The sequence below is a fragment of the Tamandua tetradactyla genome, chromosome 15 (genome assembly GCF_023851605.1).
Source record: "Tamandua tetradactyla isolate mTamTet1 chromosome 15, mTamTet1.pri, whole genome shotgun sequence".
Lineage (NCBI taxonomy): Eukaryota > Metazoa > Chordata > Mammalia > Pilosa > Myrmecophagidae > Tamandua > Tamandua tetradactyla.
The window spans coordinates 66450985-66467724 of NC_135341.1; the positions used below are offsets into that span (position 1 = coordinate 66450985).

At 38.1% G+C, this 16740-nt stretch overlaps 1 pseudogene; it reads left to right on the plus strand.

Moving 5' to 3' along the window:
- The first annotated feature begins 8543 nt into the window (after positions 1 to 8543).
- On the plus strand, positions 8544 to 15000 carry LOC143656851 (AP-2 complex subunit mu pseudogene; annotated as a pseudogene).
- The last annotated feature ends 1740 nt before the right edge of the window (positions 15001 to 16740 follow it).

Below are 16740 nucleotides of genomic sequence, written 5' to 3' on the forward strand. Positions count from 1 at the left end.
GTTTTTCTCTTGCTGCTTTCAAGATCTTCTCTTTCTCTTTGACCTCTGACATTCTAACTAGTAAGTGTCTTGGAGAACGCCTATTTGGGTCTAATCTCTTTGGGGTGCGCTGCACTTCTTGGATCTGTAATTTTAGGTCTTTCATAAGAGTTGGGAAATTTTCAGTGAAAATTTCTTCCATTAGTTTTTCTCCTCCTTTTCCCTTCTCTTCTCCTTCTGGGACACCCACAACACGTATATTTGTGCGGTTCATATTGTCCTTGAGTTCCCTGATACCCTGTTCAAATTTTTCCATTCTTTTCCCGATAGTTTCTGTTTGTTTTTGGAATTCAGATGTTCCATCCTCCAAATCACTAATTCTATATTCTGTCTCTTTAAATCTATCATTGTAGCTATCCATTATTTTTTCTATGTTTGCTACTTTATCCTTCACTTCCATAAGTTCTGCGATTTGTTTTTTCAGTTTTTCTATTTCTTCTTTATGTTCAGCCCATGTCCTCTTCATGTCCTCCCTCAATTTATCGATTTCATTTTTGAAGAGGTTTTCCATTTCTGTTCGTATATTCAGGATTAGTTGTCTCAGCTCTTGTGTCTCATTTGAGCTATTGGTTTGTTCCTTTGACTGAGCCATATTCTCAATCTTTTGAGCGTGGACAGTTATCTTCTGCTGCTGGCGTCTGGGCATTTATTCAGATTTCTCTTGGTGTTGGACCCAGCAAGGTTGTAATATTTTTCTGTGAAATCTCTGGGTTCTGTTTTTCTTATCCTGCCCAGTAGGTGGCGCTCGTGGCACACGTTTGTCTGCGGGTCCCACCAGTAAAAGGTGCTGTGGGACCTTAAACTTTGGAAAACTCTCGCCGTCCGGGGGGTTCGCTAGCCGAAACGGCTTGAGCCGGCCCGGGGTCCGAACGCAGGGAGGGTTGCTGGTCGCCGCAGCCAGGGAAAGAGCCCGTCCGAATTTCCTAGTCGGCCCTGGGCAACAAGCGTGGCGGGAGGGCGCCAGCGGCAGCGGCCCGCCCGAGAGAGTGCACGTTCCCCGGGAGTCACGGGTTTGGAAGGGGCCTCCCCCACCCGTCACCGTTCTCCGCGGCCTGGGGGTTTCCGATCCAATTCTCTCAGTTGGTCCGGGGGCTGCGCGTGGTGTGGGCGCCAGCCGTCTTTGTTTCAGGGGACCGCCTCTCCAATTCTCCCAGCCAGCCCGGGAAGGGGGAAGGGAGTAACTCCGGCCGCTTGCCACCCCGCCCGGTAAGGCCCGCGCGCCTCGGCGATCTCACCCGAGCTGCTTCTCTCAGCCAGCCAGCCGTTCCAGGATGGGGTACGCTGTCTTTTTTATCTCTGTTGTGGCTTTGGGCGCTTTCTGTATCGTTTCTACTCCCCTAGTAGGTGTCCTGGAGAAGAAACTAAGATCCGCGCGTCTTACTAAGCCGCCATCTTCCAGGAAGCTCCGGGAATAATATTTTTGACAGCTTTACAGAGTTTTGTGGAAATAGGAGGTATAGAGATGTTGGCTGATTGTTGTTAGATACACTGTATCTAACATTAATGAGTGAAAGGGATGGGCTTAAGGCATCAAATGAGAAGCTATGCACTGTCTGACAGATATAAATATTTCTATGTGTGTCCTGAAGGAAAATCTTATTTCCTCTAGCCATAGAACTTGAGATCACCAAAAATCAGACTCAGAATCTTATTGTTAGAGTAGCAACTTAACAACATAAACTGAAATCTCAATTTTGTATGGTGTCTGCCGTTAAAGTGAGGGTATTGATTAGAAATGAATTGCATGGTGACATGTGGATTAATAATGATACTGGTGGAGAGGTTGAAACCCTAGGTTATGCTGAGTCTTCTCCAAATAACCCTGCAATAGTCTACAGTGAGGATATAGCTACCCTACTCCTGGTACCAAGTTTTATTAACTAGGGTTCTCTTGAGAAACAGAATCAGCAGAAAATATCCATAGATATAAGATTCATAGTATCTCATGTAACCGTGGGAACATTGAGTTCAAAATCTGCAGGGCAGGCTGTGAAGCTGATGACTCTGATGAAAGGTCTGGACAAACTCCACAGGAGAGGCTCTCCGGCCAAAGCAGGAAGAAAGATTGTCTCTTCTGAGTCCTCCTTAAGAGACTTCCAGTGATTAGATTAAACATCATTCATGCAGAAGACACTCCCCTTGGCTGATTACAAATGCAGTCAGCTGTGGGGGCAGCCAACATGATCCTGATTTAATTTTATGAAATGTCCTCATAGTAACAGACAGGCACCACCACCTTGCCAAGTTGACACAAGAACCTATCACAATCACAAACCATGGAATCTCCATGTTATTATTTCATCTTCATTGCAGATGTTCTGATCATTAAAACTACTGACATTTGTGTGAAAATGAAAATTATGAACACTTTACATATGTTTTTCAATTTGAGAAATAAAAATATTTTTTCTCATATCATTCAGGAAATTTCATGAAATAACAAAAAGAACAATTTTAGAATTACAAGTTCTTCACTGAGAAAGTCACAGATTCTGCTTTCTCCATTCTTGAATAAGGGAACCAAAATAATAAAGTAACAGTAATAATAATAGCTTCTTCCAGTTCCAAGGGCTACTAGTTATTCCTCCGTTGTCAGATTCTTCCTTTTCCTTTTGTTGTATTGACCTCTCATGTCTTTCGGTACATACTTAATTCTGCAAAGCCTTGCTTGAGAGTTTAACTACTCTCTGGGCAGAGTCCATATAGCATAGAGAATGTTTTCACTTTTCATCTTTGTCACTTAAACTATTCCCAGTGTGAAATCCTTCTGGCTGTCTAAAATTTGCTTAACACTGATTGACTACCTATTGTACTCTTAACATATTACTAGGTATCAAACAGCATTCTTGAATAGTTCAGCTTGCAAAACTCAGTCGCTTCTCTCACTCAAAGCACAGAAAGCCTGTGTAATATACCTAAATTAGCCCACATACAAACTTGTAATATTCATATGTTGCATAGGAATATTTTATATCTGTGGCCCTGCAATTATGAAATAAATTTTCACTTCCTAATTGTGTTCATTATATAGTTCTCATATGAAATGACTATGCAGTGTTAAACAGTACATTGATACAAAGTGACATGCATGGTATACTGGGAGAATGTCCACCAAGGATAGAGTCAAGAAAGGAGAAATATAGCACCAAGTCAAGAAAGAGATCCCCATAATCACTTAGGATCCAGATGTAAGACTCCAGTTAAGTCACTGAGCTCATTTTTTTCATCAACCATAAACTAAGAAAGAGTCCATGACAAATGTTCTCTAGGTTCTTTCAGATGCACAACTCTACAATGCCATGGAGTGAAGCAGAAAGCTGAGCATTTACAGTCCACTGAAGAAGTCGTACTTTATATACATAAAACTCGTAGAGAACAGTTTTTTCATCATAGGCAACGAATAAATTGATTTCTATTTCATTGTTTGAAATCAATGAGAGATTTCATTGATTTGAGACTTCAAATTTATTGAGAGAATCAATAAATTGATTTCTATTTCATTGTTTGAAATCAATGAGAGATTTCATTGATTTGAGATTTCAAATTTATTGAGAGAATCAATAAATTGATTTCTCTCCCATTTTTATCAGAAATGCCATTATTCGGTGAAAAATGAGAGGCCCTTAAAGTTACTTTAAGCAGACTATCTTTCTGCTCTCTCTGTTGTAGGGTAATAGTTCTTTAATCAATTCCCTTCCTTCCTTTCGAACTTATAGGCAAACAAAAACAAATGCTAAAATATGTGATTTTTTCATCTATTAAGTCAGCAAAGGCTGATTAAAAAGAGAACACAATGATAGCCAGTGGCAGAGAGAGTGGGGGAAACTAATCTTAATATGCACCCTTAATGGAAGTATAAATTGGTATAAACTTTTCAGAGGGTAGTTTGACAATGTTGTAAGATTTAAAATTGACTTTACTATTAGATCCAGTAATTGTATTCCATGAAAATTTTTCAAATAATGGCTGTCTGTTCATGTTTTTGTGTATTAAACAGTTGAAAGCAACCAAATAACAAATGATAAGGAACTGGATAAATAAATTGTGGTAGACCCTCATAATGATTAGGGTGCATTATTTGAATTTGGTTTTGAGGACTATATTTATCTACTTGAAAAGACTCACAGTAGAGTGTAACAATTAAACATCAAGTTACAAAGCTGTATACCTGGTATACTAGAAGAACTTATGCCAAAGGACAACTGATAGATGACATGTGAGCATACATCAGTGGTTAAAATGGCTACTTTGGGGATGCAGGGATATGTGTCATTTTTATTCTTCTTTTTTCTTATCCTATTTTTCTAAAGTCAATAATAGATATTACTTGTGTAAATATTGTACTTTAAATGTAAATGCATGATTAAAATTTCTATGAAAAGCTGTGAAGCACAGAATCAACCCAACAGAAAATCAAATCAGTAATGTGGAGAACCAGCTTTATGAACTGTTAAAAAAAATTAAAAAATAAGATTTAAATGGTTTTTTTAAAGATAAGTTGATAATATCTATCTAGGAAAGCCTTGTCGCTTTTGAAATATTGTTTCTTCTGTTTACTCTTTTGTTATAATTTTTGAGAGTTGTTGCCTCACAGTAGCAGAACATGAGCTATGTGTGCTGTACGGTGGGATTTTTTGGGGGGACAGGGGGGTATGGGGGATTCATGGGCTGGGAATCGAACCCCAGTCTCCTTTATGGCAGGTGAGCATTCTCCTACTGTATAGTAACCTCTTAATGTGGCCTGATATACCTTCAGTATTCAAAAATGTTTCAAGACACTAAGAAAGAATCATTTCAGATATTAGAATAAGGTGTTTGATATACATTCTTTTCTGTTTTAAAACTAGGGTTTTATGGAACCAAGTTAGCTTTTTAGCTGCCACTGTCAGTGGATAAGAAACATAGCCATGGTTGTCTCAGCAGAAAAACCTCATTTCTAAGTCATCTCTTGCTGGGTTTGGTGAAGCTGATACACTAGGAACAAAAACTTTCCACTAGCCCTCAATGTGGCCTGAGCCCCATGAAGCTACGAGTATCTTTGCTTCTTGCCTAAGAAATACGTCCCTGACTTCCAACTTGCCCTTGGTATTCTACTTTCTTAAAGCTCCATTCACCTGTTCCTCTTATGGTTTGTGACTAGGGACACATGCTCCACTTGTGGTTGTTTTTCTTGTATTCATTTTTCATTTGTGTGTGGGGGAGTGGGGGAGCAGAGTAATTTCAGGTCTCTTGAATGAGCCAATAATTGCTTTACTATAATCAATATATAAATCATCAGTAGAGACAATGTTTAGAGAAAAACTTCTGTTGGTTCATTTTACTTGATAAAAAAAAAATAGTTTACAAGGACATTAGAGAATGAAAATGAAAGAGATACATCTAGATTAAGGAGAAACATGATAGCATTTCTAAGTAAAAGGAAGCCTGATGGCAATCATGTTTCATGCTTACAATTCCTTTTGCGTTGTCTTGAACTAGCAAATAACCTGCAATAATAATAATACCAATCTTAGAAAAATAACCTCAACCCAGGGTGCCTTTTGGGAAATGAAAGCAAAGTGTCAGCAATTCTATAGTGTGCTGAATTTCAATATACTGTAAAACTTTTTTTCCCGAGATACTGCACATATTTATCTTCTTCTCAGGTACCTTCAGCACTTTCATAGCATACCACCCAGGGGCCCAGGTAGCAAGAAAAATACACCATGTGAGAGGAACTGCAGAGCAGAATGCAGGTGCTAACAAATATGCAACTCTCTTTTCTGTTTTATCATAATTCTGAAAGAATTTTCACACTAAGGCTTTCTACTGAACACAGTTTTGGTGATTCACATTAACCAAGATTCAGACATCTCCCCATCTTGTGGAATGTATGCATTAATACATTAATTTTATGTATTGATAAAATTAATGTGTTAATTAATTATACTAATTTTAGATATATTTTTATTGAAAAATGTAGCCAATTTTTGTTTTGTTTTGGCATGGGCAGGCACCGGGAATCGAACCCATGTCTCTGACATGGCAAGAGAGAAGTCTGCCTGCTGAGCCATTGTGGCCCGCCCTGTTTATTTATGTTTTTTAATTTTACATCCCCATAAGCCGTAATTATGAGTTATACATTCTTCACATCTCCTAGCAGTTACTTATTAGAAACAAACATTTCAACCAAAAAAGAAAAATAAATAAAGGTATGATTTAGGTCTTTCTTATTAAGCACATATAGACTTAAAGCTACTTGAAAATAGATTATAATAAGGGTATTTTATTCCCATTACATTATGTACTTTAGATAAGTTTTTTCATTCCATAACTAATTTTTGATGTCCAAAGTGAGGTGTGTGTGCTAAACCTCAGGGTAATTTATCTTAATATTATTGGATTTGATCTGAACTCCGGTAAAAGAAGGACTTTATCTTTCAGTTAATGATGTTGCTTTTCAATACAGATGAACCAAAGAGCATTTAAGCTATTTTGAATGAAGGTTTTTAAAAAAAATTCTCGCCTGCCATGCCAGAGACCTGGGTTCAATTCCCGGAGCCTGTCCATGCAAAAATAAAAAACAAAAAGAAACAAAACTTTTTTTTTTTAAGATTATATATTCATGACTTTACATTTCAGTTCCTTTTTGGCAGCAATATATAGTGTTTGTTTGTACTGTAACTTCCAGCACAATGGAATGATGCAATGTCTTTCATCATAACCTCATTTCCAGAAATGTTCATAATTTAAATAATTATGTTATCTTGACTTCATGCCAATTAAGTTTGTGCATCTAGGGACTGAATCTTAATGAAGTATATGAATAAGTTTTCAGTGATATAATCTTTTGGCAGAGCCACAATCAAATGAAATTTTGTTTAATTTCACATTTAAAAATTTCTTCAATAGTTGAGACGTAAGAACAAAAAAAAAAGCAAACAGAAGCACGTAAAAGAAGATAGGTTAGAGGCTGAATAGTTTTAAAACATTCAAAGATAATTTACTTAACATTCAAAAGCAACATGATTTATCTGAAAAATATAACATGAAATGTTAAACATCTCATTCAAGAAAATTAAAATGAGAAATACAGTGGCTAAACTCTATCATGCTGGCATTAATCAGTTGGTTTGGGGGAACCTGTCCACTAAAATTCTGGAGTCAGATTCATTAAAAAAAAGAATTAAGAGTGATTTAAGATGTCTCCAATGTCAAGCCATAGGCTGCATATGTCTCTCTCTGAATGGAAAAATGAACAGTTCCCTAGAGGAAGAAGAATTTATTAACTGAATGTCTAACAGCTGCCTCACAGGCATGAGACTAGATGGATACACCAAGCTGCAAAGCTGTGCACCCTGCATGAAAGGCCATATAATATAATCTGATTACTTAAGGGTTTGCGTTAATCTGACTGTGAATAAAAATAACCAACAAACAAATCCTTGCCTAATTTTTGCAGCCACTGATGAGGAAATCTAAACATATGGATCGTTATGGGCTATGGGTCTCTGATACATTAACATTGTGATGAAATAGTGAGAGACTGGCAGCAAAGTGTTTGGGGACTGGGGGTAGAATTACTCATTTCCACCAAGAGTTGTAATCTCTATTTAGACAGCCCGGTATTTGACGCCTTTATCCCAAATTTCTCAGAAACATCATAATCTTTGTACGAACAAAAGGAACAGCAAATGACTTTTGGTTTGCACGTTAATAAAAACAGGCTTTTGGTGTTGGAGCTTCCCGAGGATAAATAAAATAAACAAAATGATCTGCGTACTTCTATTTAAAAATTCACCTTTTATATTTAAATATTACATGTCATTACCTTAAGGCTAATAATAATCCCTGGAATATACTAGATATTCAGTAAATGCTTCTTGAATGAAATAAAAATAGCTACATTCAAAAATTCATGTAGATAATCTCCTTCTAACATTGGATTTGGCAAAAGGAATGTGCCTAGTTTTTCTGTTAATGGGTTATTTTGTTTATTGCTTGAGGAGATAGTTTTATATATGAAGGATGCAGCTACAAGTATTTTATTCCATAGGTTCAGGTGCAATGATTATAACTAAAGCATATTACAAGGCTTATGGTGTTACTGTCCCTGCCCTGATCTTCCTTTCCCCATTACACCCCCACAGTGGTCACAGGATTCATTCTCCTGCTGAGATGGCAGCAAATTACCCACATTTGGAGGAACATTGCTGCTCCAACAAAAAGGTTAAATTTGGTAAATCACTCTTCCAGGGCACTTTTCCAGAACCATTACCCCTAGTGATGATCTCCCCCTCTTTAAAATGAGAACCCCGTCCAGAAAGGGAACAAGCCATTCTTTTTTTATTGTCGCTGCAATTCTAGTTCCAATCTCTCGAATCACAGAAGGGTTGTCAGTACTATTTCGATTTCTTAGCTGTGGAGGTCAAGATGATTTAAGATTTTTCTATTCATTCTTGACAGAACCAAATGCTATTTCAAGGAAGAACTGCCCAAGGGTGAAGGGGTGAGGACTGTGGTAGATGGTGGAGTGGGAAGCTCCAGAACTCAGTCCTTCCATCAGAACCACTATTTATTTAACAGACAGGAACAGTCTGAAGCAACTATTTTCAAACTCCCTTGGCCAGGAGAAAAAATACAGCATCCAGGCAGAAGAGGCTGGTAATCTTTGTACAAACAAAAAGATTACAGTAAACAAAGGTAAATTGCTCTCTCAGTGCGGTGGCTACCAGCACCCCATTCCCCATTCTCACATCAGGCCAACATGGAGTCCATGCCCTGGTTAGTTCACTAGCATCAGAAAGGGACACTTTCAGATCTTTTGGGACTTGGCTCCGAGGGCAGCCATTTTTCCAACCTAGCCCAGACAAAGAGTGGCAGAGGAGACTTAAAATTGTTATGCTTCTTTGGGGCTACAGGAGACAGTCCATTGAAGGGCTGCATTTGCTGGGCAGGTAAAAAAATCTCAGCTGTGGGAATCTGGGGAAGAAGGGAACTGACCCCCTTCCAGACGCTCTCCCAGGAAGGTCCAGAGCCAGTCTGTACCCCTTCTTGAGTCCCACCCTGTTTCAACAGAGACAGACAGACTCGGGGTAATTCTTTCAGGCTGGCACTCCCAGAATATGCCTTCCAGGTGAAAGCAGCTTGAGAGAAGGAAAGGATTGTAAGTAACTATGGAGTCAGACAGCCTGTGGCAAAAACTTGCCTGCTTAAACACCTGGGAGCAGGAAGTCTGTCCCTAGAAAATAGAGGGGACATTCAAACTCCTACAAATGGCAACTCCAAAACTACTAACAAGCACAAACCCAAGACAAGACAGTCCCAGCAAAGACAGGAAGGACCCTGCACTCTTCATTTGTCTTGGGGGCATCTCCTGATAGGAGGATTGAAGCTCAGGAACATCTGTGGTTTATTTTACAAGCAGGATAAAAAAAGAAAAAAACAAGAAAGTCATTTCTGGGATAAATCTAAAAGTTAACATTTTAAAATATTAAAATGTACAGTGTGCAAGAAAAGACAAAGAAATAAGAAATGATGACCCATACAAACGAAGAGGATAAAAATACAGAAAACACTAATGAAGAAGACGAGAATGTGGAAGCACCAAAGAATATATATTTTTTTAATTTTAAAAGCACTTAAGGAGGTGAAGGAAAATACAGAGAAAGAACTAAAGGATATAAGGAAAACATGAACAAGAAATAAGAGAATCTTAGTAAAGAGATAAAAATTTTTAGAAGGAACTGAACAGGACTACTGGAGTTGAAGGCCACAATAAATGGAATAAAAAATTCCCAGGAGGGTTTTAAAAGCAAATTGGAGCTGGCAGAGAAAGAATCAGTGAACTTCACCACAAGACAACTGAAATGAGTCAGACTAAGGTGTAAAGAATTATAAAAAGCAAAAATAGCCTATATACCTCTGGGATACCATCGGGCTTACTGACATATGCATTATGGGAGTCCCAGAAGGAGAAGAAAGACAAAAAGTGGCAGAAATAATGGTCACAGAAATAATGAGAGAGAACTCCCCAAACTTAGTAAAGGACATAAATATGCAAATCTAAGAAGTCCAGAGTACCCCAAACAGGATAAATAAGAAGAAAAACACACGCCATCATATACTGATCACTCTTTCAAAGGAAAAGGAGAGAGTTCTGAAAGCTGAAAGAGAAAAGCAATGTTTTATGTGCAAAATCATCCCAAGTACATTGAGTGCTGATTTGTCATCAGAAACCAGGGAGGTAAGAAAGCAGTGGGTTGAAATACTTAAGGTTGAAATACTGAAAAGAAGCCAACTTCTAATCAAGAATTTCATATCCAGTGAGATATTCATTGAAAAATGTGGGCAAGATGAAGACATTCCCAGATAAACAAAAGCTAAAGTAGTTCATCACACTAGACCAATCCTATAAGCAATGTTAATCGGAGTTCTTCAGACTGAAGTGAAAGGACACTAGACAGTGGTTTAAAGCAGCATAAAAAAATAAACACTTGTGGTAAAAGTAACATTTGGATAATTATAAATGCCAGTTTTATTGTATTGTATTGTTTCGTATGTTACTCCATTTCTTGCTTCCTACAGGTGCTAAAATGCAAATGCATCAAAAGTAATTATAAATCTATAGATTCAGATACACAGTATACAAAGATATAAGTACATAACATGTACCAAAAAGTGAGAGGACAAAAAGGCTATAATTTTATGTGTATGCTATTGAAGTCAAGTTGGTATCAAACAAAATATGATTGTAATAGATTTAGGATGATACATTTTAACCCCATGATAACCACAAGGAAAATAGATGAAAAAATAAATACAGAAAAGAGAAGGCCCTCATAATGGTACAACACAAAAAAAATCAAATAAACATAAAAGTAGACATTAATAGAAGAATTGAGGGACAATAAATGCATAAAACTTACAAAAAGCTAAATAGCAAGATAAGAAGAACTGCATTACCAGTAATGACTTTAAATATAAATGGATTAAGTTCTCCAGTTAAAAAGCAGGGATTGGCAGAATAGATTAAAAAAAAAACGCATGACTCAACTATATGCTGTTTTATAAGAGACTCACCTTAAATTGAAAGACACATATAGGTTGAAAATAAAAGGATGGAAAAAATATACCAGGCAAATAGTAACCAAAAGAGAACTGGAATAGCAATTCTAATATCAGATAAAGTAGACATTAAGTCAAAACAGTTATGCAGGACAAAGCAGTCATTATATACTGATAAACAGTCAAATTCAACAACAAAAAATGCAACAGTTATAAATATATATGCACCTAATATCAGAATCCCAAAATATATGAAGCAAATACTGACAGACTTTAAAGGTAAATTGAGGGTTCTACATTAATAGTAGGAAATTTTAATATTCCACATACAAATAATGGATAGAACATCTAGTCAGAAGATCAGTGAAGAAATACAAGATATGAATGATACTCTAAATCAACTAGACCTAACAAACATGTATAGAACACTTTATCCAACAACAGAATGCATTCTTCTCAAGTACACATGGATCATTCTCAAGGATAGATCATATCTTAGGTTATGAAACTAGTTTCAATAAATTAAAAATATTGAAATCAAACAATGTCTTTCTTTCTCTGAATGCAATAGAATGAAACAAGAAACCAATAACAGAGGGATAAATGGAAAATTCACAAATATGTGGAAATTAAACAACGCGATCTTAACCAATGGATGAAAGAAGAAATCACAAGCAAATTTAGACAATATCATGAGGTGAATGAAAATGAAAATACAACACAGAAAAATTTACAGGATGCATAAAAGGCAGTGCTGAGGGGCAAATTTATGGCTCTCTATGCTTATATTAACAAAGAAAAAGAAATCAGAGACTTAACATTAAAGCTGGAAGAACCAGAAAAAGAATAACAAACTAAATCCAAAGAGAGCAAAAGAAAGAAAATAACAAATATTAGAGTGGAGATACATGAGGTAGAAAAAAAAAAAAAAAAGGATGGGATTGACAAAACCTAAAAGTTGGTTCTTAGAAAATAGTGATAAAATTGACAGATCTTTAGCTAGACTGACAAAGCAAAAAAAAAAAAAAAAAGAAAAGAAAAGAAACATGATACACATAATGAAAATCAGAAATAAAAAGGGGGATATTACTACTGACCCACAGAAATAAAAAGGAATATAAGAGGATACTATGAACAACTGTATGCCAATAAATAACTTAGATGAAATGGACAAATTATTAGACTCACCCAAACTACCTACAATGACTCAAGAAGAAGGAAAGGATTGCAACACACTAATTAACAGTAAAATGAATGAATCAGTAACCAAAAACCTCCAAAGAAAGCCCAAGACCAGATGGATTCACAGTGGACTTTTACCAAACATTCTAAGAAGACTTAACTCCAATTCTGCTCAAATACTTCCAAAAAATTGAAGAGGAAAGAATACTCTCTAATTCATTCTACAAGGCCAACATCGTTTTTACTAATTTCCTAAAAGTAGCAAACTCAGTTTTAAATATTTGTATTTTTAGCAAAGAGCAAATGAAACAATATTTTAAAAGGTTTAAAGTAAGTGCAAAGGCTCTCTCTATATTTTGATATTTAAAAAAACTATGTTGCTTTAAGAACTTTAAGTCAATAGGCCAAGCCCTTGATCTTGAGGCTTGCTCTTGTGAAGCTTACTTCTGTAGCAGAGAAATAAATTATGCCTAAGAGTTACTTCCAGAGGGCCTCTGTTGTTGCTCAGATGTGGCCTCTCTATCTCTAAGCCCAACTCTGCAAGAAAAATCATTGCCTTCCCCATGGAAAATGACATTCAGGGGTGAAAGTCTCCCTGACAGTGTGGTATATGAATCCCGGGGATAAGCCTGGCCCTGGCCCTGTGGGATCAACAATGCCTTCCTGACCAAAAAGGGGAAAATAAATGAGACAAAATAAGGTATCAGTGGTTGAAAGAGTTCAAATAGAATTGAGAATCTATTCTGGAGTGATCTTATGCATGCTTCAGCTAGACATTGCTATTTACCATGGTTTGCCAACCCCAACCAAAAGCATTCCTGTCAACCCTAAAGAACACCTAGGGCTCTATCTGAGATTCAACAAAAGTTTCACACACTAAGATTACTTTCCAGAAACCTACAACCTCCAGAGAGTTTCATAGGCCAGATAAGCCCTGAAAACCAGAGAGGCTACCCTCTCCAAGAACAACAACTACTTCCATCCCCCTATCCATATTACTGACAGCCCCTTCCAACTTGGAAAGTTAGAATGGGGATAGACCAAATATCCCTAAAGATTGGAAGAAGGATCAAAGGAGAAGGAGGAGTTATAACAGAGAAGACAGGATTTAACAAATGACTATGACTGCTAAATCATTGTACTGATATTTCTTTTAGTCTCTAGTGTCTTGGAGCTAGAGAAGCTAGAAGGAAAAACCTAAAATTGTGACATGTAACCCATACCAAACTCTGAAATCTGTTCTATGACTACTTGCTACAATGTTCTTAGAAATTTATTGCTTTTTTGTATGTATGTTTTATTTCATAATAAAAAATGTTTTTAAGAAAAGGCAGGGGGGTGGACATCTGGATATCACAAAAGTGGCCTGGCTGGCTGAGCTGGGGGCTGCAGACACCAGGTCTGTTGTCAGAGCAATAGACTGTGGAGACTGAACTGCCACCTTGATTGGAGAATTATTCATCTCTAATCACAACGGGGTCTACCGAAACGACATCAGGAGGAATGCAGTGGATGCCTTTTGGGTCAATGTTACCTGTTCCTGGCAGCAGGTGCACCAGCCCTGTCACCAGCATCACTTGTACCAGCTTTTTCCATGTTAAGCAGGCCAGTATCTGACTGGCAAATGTCACCAAGCAAAATGTCAATGTTGCAATGGTCTTTGAATTCCTCTACAAGATGTGTGACATGATGGCTGCTTACTTTGGCAAAATCAGTGTGGAGAACATCAAGAACAATTTTGTGCTTATATGTGAGCTTCTGGAAGAGATCCTAGACTTTGGCTATCCACAGAACTCTGAGATGGGGCCACTGAAAACCTTCATCACTCAGCAGGTATTAAGAGCCAGCATCAGACAAAGAAGGACAGTCCCAGAGCACCAGCCAGATGATGGGACAGATCAGTTGGTGATGGGAGGGCATCAAATATCACAGGAATAAGCTCTTCCTAGATGTGCTGGAAAGTCTAAACCTACCTATGTCCCCATAGGGGCAGGTGCTGAGTGCCACGTGTCAGGCCGGGTGGTGATGTAGAGCTACCTGAGTGCAAATGTGTGAAGAATGACAAGATTGTCACTGAGAAGCAGGCAAGGGTCCAACTGACGAAACAGGCAGGATTGGAAAACCATCAATTGCCATCAATGACTGTACCTTCCACTAATGTGTGTGGCTCAACAAATTTGTCTCTGAATGCAGCATTAGCTTCATCCCACCAGATAGAGAATTTGAGCTCATGAAGTATCACACCACCAAGGACATCATCCTTTCTTTCCAGGTTATCCCACTAGTGCAAGAAGTGGGTCACACTAAACTAGAGGTTAAGGTGGTTATCAAATCCAACTTCAAGCCCTCGCCACTGGCCCAGAAGATTTAGGTGAGGATCCCAACCCCCAGGAACACAAGTGGAGTGCAGGTGATTGGCATGAAGGGCAAGGCCAAGGACAAGGCCAGTGAGCATGCATCACGTAGAAGATCAAGAGCATGGCAGGCATGAAGGAGTCACAGATCAATGCAGAGATTGAGCTTCTGCCCACTAAGGACAAGAAGAAATGGGCTCAACCTCCCATTTCTATGAGCTTTGAGGTGCCATTTGTGCCCTCCAGCCTCAAAGTGTGCTACTTGAAGGTGTCTGAACTGAAGCTGAATTACAGTGACCATGATGTCATCAAATGGGTGTGCTACATTGGCTGCAGTGGCATTTATGAGAACTGCTGCTGGCTGCCTAATCGCCACTAGCCCACCTCCCCTCCATCTTCCACTGAACAAGGTGCCCCTGGACACCACACAACAGTGTCCTCTCCTCCCTTCTGCTTTGCTGTTTTCCCTTTGCACCAACACCTTCAAAAGCAGGGCTGGTGGCACAGTCCCTGGGCTTTCTGGGTTGGGGGGTGGGGGTGGGGAGTTGGGGGCTTCTGCTCCTCCATCTGTCTGTCTGTCCTAGCCCATTGCCAGTCCCTGAGTTCTGTGACCAAAGCCAGGTGGACCCCTCTGTTCCCCTTCCCTGTGGCCACACCTCTCTGGAGTAGAAGGGGTTCACTGCCCCTCACCTCAGAGCTCCACTGAAGGCCAGTAATGGATTCCCAACCCTTAATTCCTACTCTGCCTTGGGAGAGTGCAAACTGCATTTTGTACACATGTGAGTTTGTCAAGTTATAAACCCATTCAATGCTGCAGAATGGAAAAACAAAATAATATATATATATGTGTTGCTGTGCTATTGAGAGATTTCAAGGTTATCATTGTAATAGATCTTAATAAGCAACAGTCTCCCTCTTATTTCAGAGAGATGGGAAATAGCATGGAACAGATGGAACCTATATAAGGAACACATGGAACAAATCTATTGCCTGGCAAATGTTATAATTTCTAACAGTGATGCACTAAATGGCTGAATGAAGCCCTACTGTCATATACCTAGTAGGCAACACAGCAGTCTTATCAGGGAAGTAGAGTAGGTTTGGGAAGATGATTTGGGAAGAAGTTAATTGACAAGTGTGTGTATGTGTTAAATGTATGGCTTTCCAATAGCTCATTAATGGTAGAAAGCATTTTGAAATATGGCAGTTAGCTAAATAGTATTAGTGTCTGAAAAGCAGTTTGTACTTTTAATCCAGCTACCTTTAGTTTTATATTAATTGCCAAAATTTGTGATCGAATGGTGTTACCCTGTACATTACTCATTCACTCTAACAATTATGAGCACCTTCAGTGCATGTCAACACTTGAAGATAAATAATAAAAATCCCACTTTTCAAAAGCTTTCCTTGTAGAGGGGGAAGCAGATTGACACTAAAATAGGCTGAGTTCTCAAACATTTGCACATTGGTGACATTGTGCACAGAGCACAAATGAAGGAAGTTTACCCACAAGTTAGGGAGGTCTTCCCTCAGGATGTAGCTTGTAAATCAAGGCTTGTAGAATGATGCAGATTTGGCCAGACACTTGAAGGAGGGAAGGAATTCCCAAGAACGGAATTAGCATGGGCAAAGTTCTCACATCCAATGTGTTATACTCTTCAATCCATGTCAATTTTTGACATTTTATTGAGTTTTAAGAAGTTTCTTTGAGATTTGTAATTTCTTTTTTTTTTTTTTACCTTTTTTTATTGATAGTATGACATAAACAAAGCAAAGAAATAAAAAAGCAATAGTTTTCAAAGCACTCTTCAACAAGTGGTTACAGGACACATCCCAGAGTTTGTCATGGGCTTCCATACAATCCTCTCATATTTTTCCTTCTAGCTGCTCCAGAATATAGGAGGCTGCAGGGCTTAAATATTTTTTTATCATCACAATCAACTTTTTTTCCTTCTTTTATTTGTGAAAAATAACATATATACAAAAAAGCTATAAATTTCAAAGCACAGCACCACAATTAGTTGTAGACCACATTTCAGACTTTGACATGGGTTACAATTTCACAATTTTAGGTTTTCACTTCTACATTGTATAATTTCATTGGTAGTCCCATTTATCA